The sequence below is a fragment of the Callospermophilus lateralis genome, chromosome 2 (assembly GCF_048772815.1).
Source record: "Callospermophilus lateralis isolate mCalLat2 chromosome 2, mCalLat2.hap1, whole genome shotgun sequence".
Taxonomy (NCBI): Eukaryota; Metazoa; Chordata; class Mammalia; order Rodentia; family Sciuridae; genus Callospermophilus; species Callospermophilus lateralis.
This window is the reverse complement of record NC_135306.1, coordinates 184,045,683-184,055,110: the sequence shown is the minus strand read 5'-3', so window position 1 is coordinate 184,055,110 and position 9,428 is coordinate 184,045,683. Positions and strand designations below refer to the sequence as shown.

The window sequence follows — 9,428 nt, the reverse complement described above, 5'->3', positions numbered from 1 at the left end:
AGTTACTTAGGGCCTTGCTAAATTGCTGAGGCTGGCTTTGAACTCTTGATCCTCCTGCCTCAGACTCCCAAACTGCTGGGATTACAGTTGTGCACCACCACACCCAACTATGGATTGAATTTTGTTCTGCAAGAAAAGATATGCTGAAATCCTAAACCCCTTAAACCTCAGAATGTGAACTTATATAGAAATGGGGTCTTTGCAGATATAATTGGTTTAACATAATTAGCTTATAATATATAATTATATATATTATATATATATATATATTATATATAACTATATCATGTATAATATATGAAAACTATAATTATATTATGTAATATATAATATATGTAAACTATATAATATATAAACTATAATTATATTATGTAATATATATAATTATATTATGTATAATATATATAAACTATATATATTATACATAATGTAATTAGTTTAACATACGGTGAAGTGATACTAGAGTAGGGAGACCCTCATCCAGTATGACTAAAATCTTATAGAACAATGCCACATGGAGGGACACAAGCACAGAGGAATGAAAGCCAGGTGAGCTCAGGGGTTAGAGTGGGTCCCTGGGAGCACACTTTGGGGTATATATTTTATATCTGGTGAGTGGGATCTCTCTCTCTCTCTCTCTCTCTCTCTCTCTCTCTCTCTCTCTCTTTCCTTCTTAATCATCACGTGAGTTGCTTCTCTCCACCACACTCTTCTGCCGTGACGCCCTGCCTCCCCTGGAGTCCTGAGGGATGGAGCTGGTTGTCTGTGGACTAAGACCTCTGAAACCAAATTAAATTTTTTCTTCTCAAAATTTATTATCGTCCAGTCTTTTAGTTACAACAGCTAAAATGCTGACTAAAGGTCACATATACTCTGAGCTCCAAGATAGAGAGTTCCCCTGCTCTGAGCCCTTATAACACCCTCTACTACCTCTAGCATGGGACTTATTATGCAGTATGCAAATGCGCATTTCCTACAATACTCAGAAAGTTCCAGAAAATTAGGAACTGTGTTTTATTCCTCATTACTTATTGAATGCCTATGAGAGTCACTGCTCAGTGGGATCTATCAAAATTTACTAAATGCAAACAGAAAAGAGATGCAATACATCTAATAGAGAGCCTATCGTTAATAACAGAAGGCTTAGGTAAGGCTTCAACCAATAATCAATTATGGAAAATGCACAGGGGGATTCACACATAAATCTCTAAACATATTGAAGACCAGATTTCTAATCTACTAGAGACAGGGCTCTATTTTGCTATTCAAAAGTAACTATAGGCATTAAACACCATGTTTAGTAGTAGCAGAAACTTTAGTTGTGAAATTTTGCCCTAATATTAAAAACTACCCTCCTGGTCCATAGCAGTAATATACAGAGGTTCCTGTGAGAAAATACTAAGACTTATTTCTGCTTTTGAATTCTCCAATTTTGCTTTTATATCTTGGAAAATATTCAGCAGAGATCATATATTTACATCCCATGAAGTGTGTTGTGATTCATGCATAACTAAAAATTTTAAGATGTGCTATCAAAAGGCCAGTTCATACATGGTTGAAACAGAATATGGTCCTTCTATGATTTTTGATTCAGGAAATCATGTTATTTATGGGCCTAATTGATGTTCAAAGATTATTGTGAGCTCATTATAGAAAGGCATCAAGCTTTAGTTATAGTCTTTTGGGAAACAGTGGGAACTCAATCAACAACTAGATAATGAAAGAAGAAAGAAACCCCAGCAATACAGAGCAGAAACACATCCACAAGGAATAACATCTACATTAAACAACACCATGATCATAAACTAAAGATAGCATAGGAACTGATATGTGTGTGCTTAGCCATCTAGACTACTGGAATCTTTCTAGGTAACAATGCTTTAATCGAAACTCAATTCTAAGAAAACCAGAAGTTTCAGATAGATTCTTCTTTTACAATCAGCTTTTTAATGTATGAAATGTTATAGACACTTCATAGAGTTCGCCTCCTGTTCTGCACACATGGATGATTACAATTCCCTGAAACCATGCATTCAGGTGGGCTACATGACTCTTTTTAACCAGTGGCTTATAAACAAATGCAATGTGTGTCACTTACAGGTCATGTATTTGACCTCAGAAAGAGAATCCACCAATGCTTTTTGCCCCTGTTGCATTAAGGAGTGATCATGATGGTGCAGCTGCATGATAGTAGGGTCTTAGTTGGCATTGCTGGGTGGTGTCATATAGGACATTTGTCAGTATTAACAAAGATTTCGACGAGATATAAACATTTCATTATTCTATGTCTGTGAGATTTGACAATCCTTTGTTATCACAGAATCACCTAAACTATTTTAATTAATACAGCATAAATTGGCATTTACCAGAGGTATTTGAATCACCCTATAATACTAATAAACTTACAAGAAAGAAAGTTTCGAGAAATTTAAAAGTATGTTAGGCTCATCTTTTTGAGACTACATTTTCTGAAGTTTCATGGTTTAAAATAAAGTCTATTCTTGAGAATAAAGTGACTCCATGTCTATATAAGTCTTTAATTACCTTGATATTTAACAGATGCAGTGGAGAAGTTAATATAGACAATGAATGTAGTCTTAAGCAGATACCCCAGGGAGGTACAAAAATTGGTTGCTAGTAGAGGTGACCTTTAACTAATGGAGGAATGGAATAGCACTGGTCACCTTAGGGATTTAATGTGGTTGTTTAAGAAAAGAGATTGCCTGTTGAAGGTGGCCTTTGGCAGCTATAGCTGTATTTATGCTGTCAGCCAATTCAATCAACGCTGTGAATGTATGTTCCAAAGAAGTAGATCAGGATAAAATTAACTACTGTATTTTTTACTAAAGAAAATTAGAAAATGCTATTGTCAGTAGTTTGAAACTTCAGACTGAAAGGAAACTTAAATATCATTTCTTTCTGTTTCCAAATTAGAAAGTTTTGATCCAAAGAATACCTTGTTCAAGGTCAGAGGCAGATGTAAAACAAGAAGCCAAATTCATTGGCCAAAATTTTCCTTCATTGGCCAAATTCTCAGGCTAATGAACTCCCATAAATATTTAAGAAACAATGAAAATTATTAACAAGTTTTAATTTTGAAAAGATTCTGAGTCATAAGATTCTAGCATTTTTATTTTTTGATTCATACATGGAAAGAAACTTGACCTGGTAAGATAAAAGATGGACAATCTCCACTACCAACAGCCTAACCCAGATTAAAAATACTGCTTCATCTATAGCTTTTGGGCTATGTGAGGCTGGTAGTTCTATAAAAACAAGTACATTGCAAGTCGTCACGGCGGGGTATTGGGAAAAGTTTTCAATTAGCAATAATCGCACCTCGGATAAACCTCATTGGCTACGATAAATCACATATAAGAGGTTGTGAGGGGAAGGGTGGGGGGAAACAAGGGAGAGAACTGAATAACAACAGATGAGGTAGAGAGGGAAGATGGGAGGGGAGGGGAGGGGGATAGTAGGGGATAGGAAAGGCAACAGAATACAAGTCACAAATATGGCATTATGTAAAAATGTGAATGTGTAACTCATGTGATTCTGCAATGTGTATTTGGGGTAAAAATGGGAGATCATAACTCACTTGAATCAAATGTATGAAAGGTGATATGTCATGAGCTTTGTAATGTTTTGAACAACCAATAAAAATAAATAAAAAAAAGTACATTAGGCTCAAAGGGTAATAGCTAATAAAAATCCAAGTCTAAAGCGACCTTCCTGATTTTCATTCATCCTTCAGGTCTCAGGTGAAATGAAAACTGACTCAGAACAGCCATTCCTGACCTCCCCACAATGTTGATCTGTTAAACAGGCAGAGGATCTTTGTAGCTACAGAATTCCCTGCTTGTTCCACTGTCACCATCTTTAAATTCTCAATAACTTTTAAATAAGGAATGCTGAATTCTCATTTTGCATGGGACTCTGCAAATTATGTAGATTGTCCTGATTATATATTTAATTCCCTGTGCTGTTTGCACATAATAACACCTAGTATTTCTCCTTCATGGTTTGACTGTGTTTAATTATGTAACTACTTGTTTGCCATCTCTTTCCACTTATATAGTAGAAGTTCTACCCCAAAAAAGAAAAAAGAAAAAATAGGTTTTATCTTTTTCACTGTTTTTATCCATCCTGCTTAATGGAGTTGCTGGGTTAAAACAGCTTTGATAAAACTGCTTTGATAAGTGGATGGATGAAAACATCAGTGAATTAATTAATTTTAGTAAGTAGACGAATAAAAGAAACCTGGTGAAGATTTTAGGTGGTGAATAGAATACTAAGCAGCCTGGAGTTTGGGAGAGGTGCAGAAAAATGAAGGTAGATGTGTAAAGAGAGAGTAAAGTACAGTGTGAAAGCCAAGCAGAATTCGACAGTTACCACAGGTGCTGTCATGAACTTTGGAGGCATGAAATGATAACATGATTAATGCCTGCATTTCTGAGCTGGATTTCACATCCTTGAAAATTTGTATTCTCTTTGCATAACATTGTGGCATATTTTAATGTATGGCAACACATTTCACTCCTTGCCATAATAAATCCAGCCTATGATATATGTAAATATTATAAAGAAAATGTGTGTGTGTGTGTGTGTGTGTGTGTGTGTGTGTGTGTGTGGTATGCATCAGATACTAGGCCAAGGCTAAGAGTATGAGACTGAGAACCATAATACCTCGAATTTTATTTTGGATCCACTGATAATTATGTGATATTGAACAACATAGTTTACCTCTTGCCTCAGTGTGCTAATCTGTAAAATAGAGACCATAACTCCTTTTATAAGGTTATTTTAAGATGTTAAATGAGACAATTCATATAAAGTTCCTAGTAGATTACACAGGCATATAATAAGCATATAGTAATGTTGATAACAGTATAATCTGTAAACAATACGAATCTCCTCTATTAGATCATTTTGTCACATTTGTTGTAACAAATTCAAATAGAAACACTAGACCCAACAGGAATGCTACTAAATATAAATTTTAACATTAAAAATATTAAATAAATCTCAAGAAAAAGTCATTGTTATTACTAATGCATGAATATGTTTCTTTTGTTTTACTTTATTGTAACAAAACTGATATGCAGTGATAATCATATGTTAAATACAGAATTTGACGAGTTTGACGCAAGTATAAACCTATATAACCACCACTTCAAAGAAGATATAGAATTGCTCCTTCATTCCAGAGTTTTCTCATAGCCCTTTTCTGTCAATCTCTACGCTCCAGAATTGTTGTTTGAATGCTTCTCACAGTAGCTTAGTTTGCCTAGTCATACAAATGGAACCACACACTATATACTCTTCTTACAATGACTTATCCCCTTCAATATCATGTTCTTTAGGTTTATCAATGGTATTATATCTGTCGGTAGTATATCCTTTTAATGGCTTTGTGACTTATTCTGTTACATGAATCCCCCATAATTCATTTGTTCTCCTATTGATGGACATTTTTTTCCATTCCCTTTTCCTTGAATTCATTAAACATTGTTCACAATGAGTGTTTTAAGTTCTGAATCTTCTAATGCTAGAGCATCTCAAGGTCTATATATATTGACTACTATTTTTATTGTGTCATATTTTATGTCATATTTTCCTGCTTAATATACCATTAACTTCTTATTTTATAATTGGATAATATAGATAATATATAGGGCATCTGAATTATACTGTCTTCATTTAAAAGAACATATGTTTTAGTTTGGAAGATCATTATATTTCTAACAATCCTTTTCCATTCTATCATGCTTATTGTTTTTTTAGAGTTATTATGACAATTTGAAACAGACAAATCTTGACCAAATTGTTTGGTGAACACTTATAGCACATCTTCTATATTTTGCATCATTTTGCTATATCCACTTGATTAATAATACACCTGTATGAATATAAATGATTATATCAATTTGATTATATACATTTGCTCTTATCCATCTGTATGTTCATCCACCATTTGTTAATGCATTTGAATATGTGTTTTAAACCTCAGTATCTTTGCATCTACAAAGTTCAGCATGTCAGGCTTGTTCATCAGGATTAATATGAAACTTTATCAATTTTTCTTAGTCTTGAGAATGTAGCCTCTAACCTGTGATGCGGTTATTATTTTGAAGGTGGAAACTTCCTACAGCCTCAGCTGAATGCTTGAGGTTCTCACCAAGACTACTTTTGCTAGGATATACTTCTAAGTTCTCACAGACTTTATGATCTCAGTCACACAATAGTCACTCTCTTCGTGTGGTCTGGCTCCAAGTGTGACCAGTACAGCCCAGTCTTCAGGAGACTGTCCCTCATGCAGCCTTCTGGAAGTTCTTTTCTAGAGTTTTCTTCCCTATACATAATACCTCATGAATACCAGTTGATTCACCATCCTGGAACTTATCAATAGCTTTTGAACTTTCACTCAAAGAGAAATGTATCAGCCAGACACAGTAGTGCACACCTGTAATCTCAGTGGTTCAGGAGGCTAAGGCAAGAGGATCATAAGTTCAGAGCCAGCCTCAGTAAAAGCAAGGTGCTAAGCAACTCAGTGAGACCCTGTCTCTAAATAAAACACAAAATAGGGCTGGGAATGTTGCTCAGCGGTTAGCGTCCCTGAGCTCAATCCCAGTACCAAAAAAAAAAAAAAAAAATACAAGAGAAATGTGTCAACAACTTGGACTTCAAACACTTGCACTAATGGCTAGAGTGGTACCATCCAAAAGAACTTCCCATGCTGATGAAACTAATCTATTCTATACTGTTTAACAGAGAAAGCACTAGCAACATCTGGCTATTGAGAATAATTAATGCATATTATTTAACTGAAAATAGGATTAAAATTTTTATTCAATTTAATTTTAATTACCAAATGTGGTTAGTGTCTACCATATTAAACCATTTGGGTCTAAGAAATGTCCCTAGGTAGAAAGCAAGCAAATGTGGTGCCATCCTATAATATTTGTCCCTTCTTAAGAATTTTATATTACTGTGCTATCTATTGGTTGAGCCTAAAAAAAATACATTATCTATTATGCCATGTTTTTTTTAATTGGAAAAAGACCATCCTGTATTTTAATCAGTTGATTGATGACTGACTGGAAGCTATTCAGTAGCTTCAGGATGGAGGTTGGTCCCTGGAAAGACCAAGGCAGGGTAAGAGGGTTGTGATTTCCAGCCCTACCCTCCAACCTTCAGAAAAGAGAGTAGGACTGAAGGTTAAGTTGATCACCAATATCCAACAGTTCAATCACTCATACCCATATAATGTAATCTCTATAAGAATCTAAAGGGACAGGGTTTAAGAGAGCTTCCAGAAAGCTAAACATGTGGAAGTTTTGGAGGGCATCTCACCTGGGGAGAGCATGTCCCTCCCCACAGGCCTTGATCTATGCATCTCTTTATCTGTAACCTTCATAATACCATTTATAGTAAACTGGTACACACAAAATAGTATCAATATCAGCTTTCAGTTTTCCCTGGGACTGTATTGGCTTTTGTTTACCTGAAAAACATGAATTGATTCAGCTAAATATGTAACTCTTGGTAAAAATAAGAATTATTTTTACCTGGTAAAATAAATAGGAGGGGAAAAAAAAGAATCTACATGTTTGTACCTGCACTCCTATGACTTACATAGTTTGACTCCTGAGAAGAGTGTTTCATTCATCCTTTGTTAGAACATAGGCAGGGAAAGATCTTATACCTCCCAGAGACTTGAACCTAGGCTCAAAGAGTTATTTCCCGAAACGGGGTTTATCCAGGGATAAATCAAAGCAAAGTAACACGTGAAGCAAATTTCTGTGACGTTATTTAGCCTCCAAGAAGGGGAGCAGAGCTGCAGCCCAGGCTGAAGCCAGCTCTGTGGCATCCTTTGTGCTCTAAGGCCTATGTTTGCTTTTCTCAGGGCATGTGCAAATCACAAGGAAGTCGGGGTTTCTTACTTTTATTAGGCTGTGAGCAACTTGAGCACAAGTCTTTCTTGTCTGTGTCCCCAATCTTAGGTTTAACAGATATCAAAATGCATATGCTCAACGAACAAGGAAACACTTGATCTGAGACTTTAAGTAGAAAAGAGCACCAGGCACCAACTTGAAGTCTTATTTTCCTCTCTGCTTTGTGAGAATGGAAGAAAACTGCAAAACACCTCATTACTCAAGGCAGGTTGCAGAAATCACAGGGAAGAGGAATTTTTCTCCCCTTGGATTGCTCAACTTAGACCCCCAGAGCCCCAGTCTTGACCTTCAAGGGAGTTCCAGAGTCTCATGCAAAAAATGCCGCACCTCTTACAAGGAATGATGGAGATCTAGGCAACTTTAACTTTGAGATCCAGTTTTATGTAGAAAAATCAATTCTTTAGCCCCAAGGTGTGGGTGTGTACAGGAGGAAGCTGCATTAAAGCAGCCAATTATTCAACTCCCCCTTCCTGGTAGGGTATTACTCATTGAGTTTGTCATTTCTACAATGACCTAAACTCAAGAGTGCCTGCACAGCACTAATAAAATGTTTTATCCATTTGCTATTTAATTCTTCTACTTAATTTTCTTGCCATTGCACATTTTGCTTAATTCAATTGGATGCATGGTTTCTTCTTTAAGGTCTCCACAAAAGGACTGAGAGTCCCTTTGCAATTATAAGTAATCCTACAAAGAAATGAATAAAGACTCAATTATGGAGTGTGTTAAATGTAAGCTGTGCTGTGGCTGGGAATACATCTCTCTCAAGAAGTTCAGTGCAATGTGAAAGAAGATGAGGATTCAAAATGAATTAGATTTCAACAGGCTCACATAGGGGAGCATTTTCCACATTTATTTGATTTCCAAATGCAACAAGCTATTTTAAAAATAAAACAAAAAAGAACCAAAAGATGCATCTTCTGGTGCTGAAATTGTTTTACCGAAAAAACAAACAGGCAAATAAATATCCTTGCTGTGTTTGGCATACGGCTTTATTACTCCAAATCTATTTTGTTGTGTTTTAAATTTGCTGCTAATACTCAAAGCAATGGATATACACATTATTTTATACAATATTCCATTCTTCTTCTTATCAAAATATTTTGGAATTTGTTCAATTATGTGTGGATTTTTTTCTGAATTGAAATGTCACTTTTTAAAATTACAAATATAAAGACAGCACCCTGCAGGATAAAGGGAAGCCAGATTCTATGATCATCATGGAGGTTTTAATTTTTGATTCAGCTTTAGGGTCCAACTTTTTAGGTTCAACTACATTTCTTTTCTTTCTATTTTTTTGTTTCTTGTTACTCATAACTTCCTCCTGTATATTAATGTTTATAGATAGAGTAAGCTGCCTAAATTTGACTAGGGCTAGAAGTTAGACTTTTCAAGCATGTCTGATAAGCAGTGCTTATATTTGAGTTGATATGAGCTGGTAATTTACTGGTAGGTAACTCCATTTCTGTCAAC

At 35.4% G+C, this 9,428-nt stretch overlaps 1 pseudogene; it reads right to left on the bottom strand.

The window, feature by feature from the left end:
• Positions 1-3,266: 3,266 nt before the first annotated feature.
• LOC143393313 (U4 spliceosomal RNA) lies at positions 3,267-3,384 on the bottom strand (annotated as a pseudogene).
• Between the last annotated feature and the right edge of the window lie 6,044 nt (positions 3,385-9,428).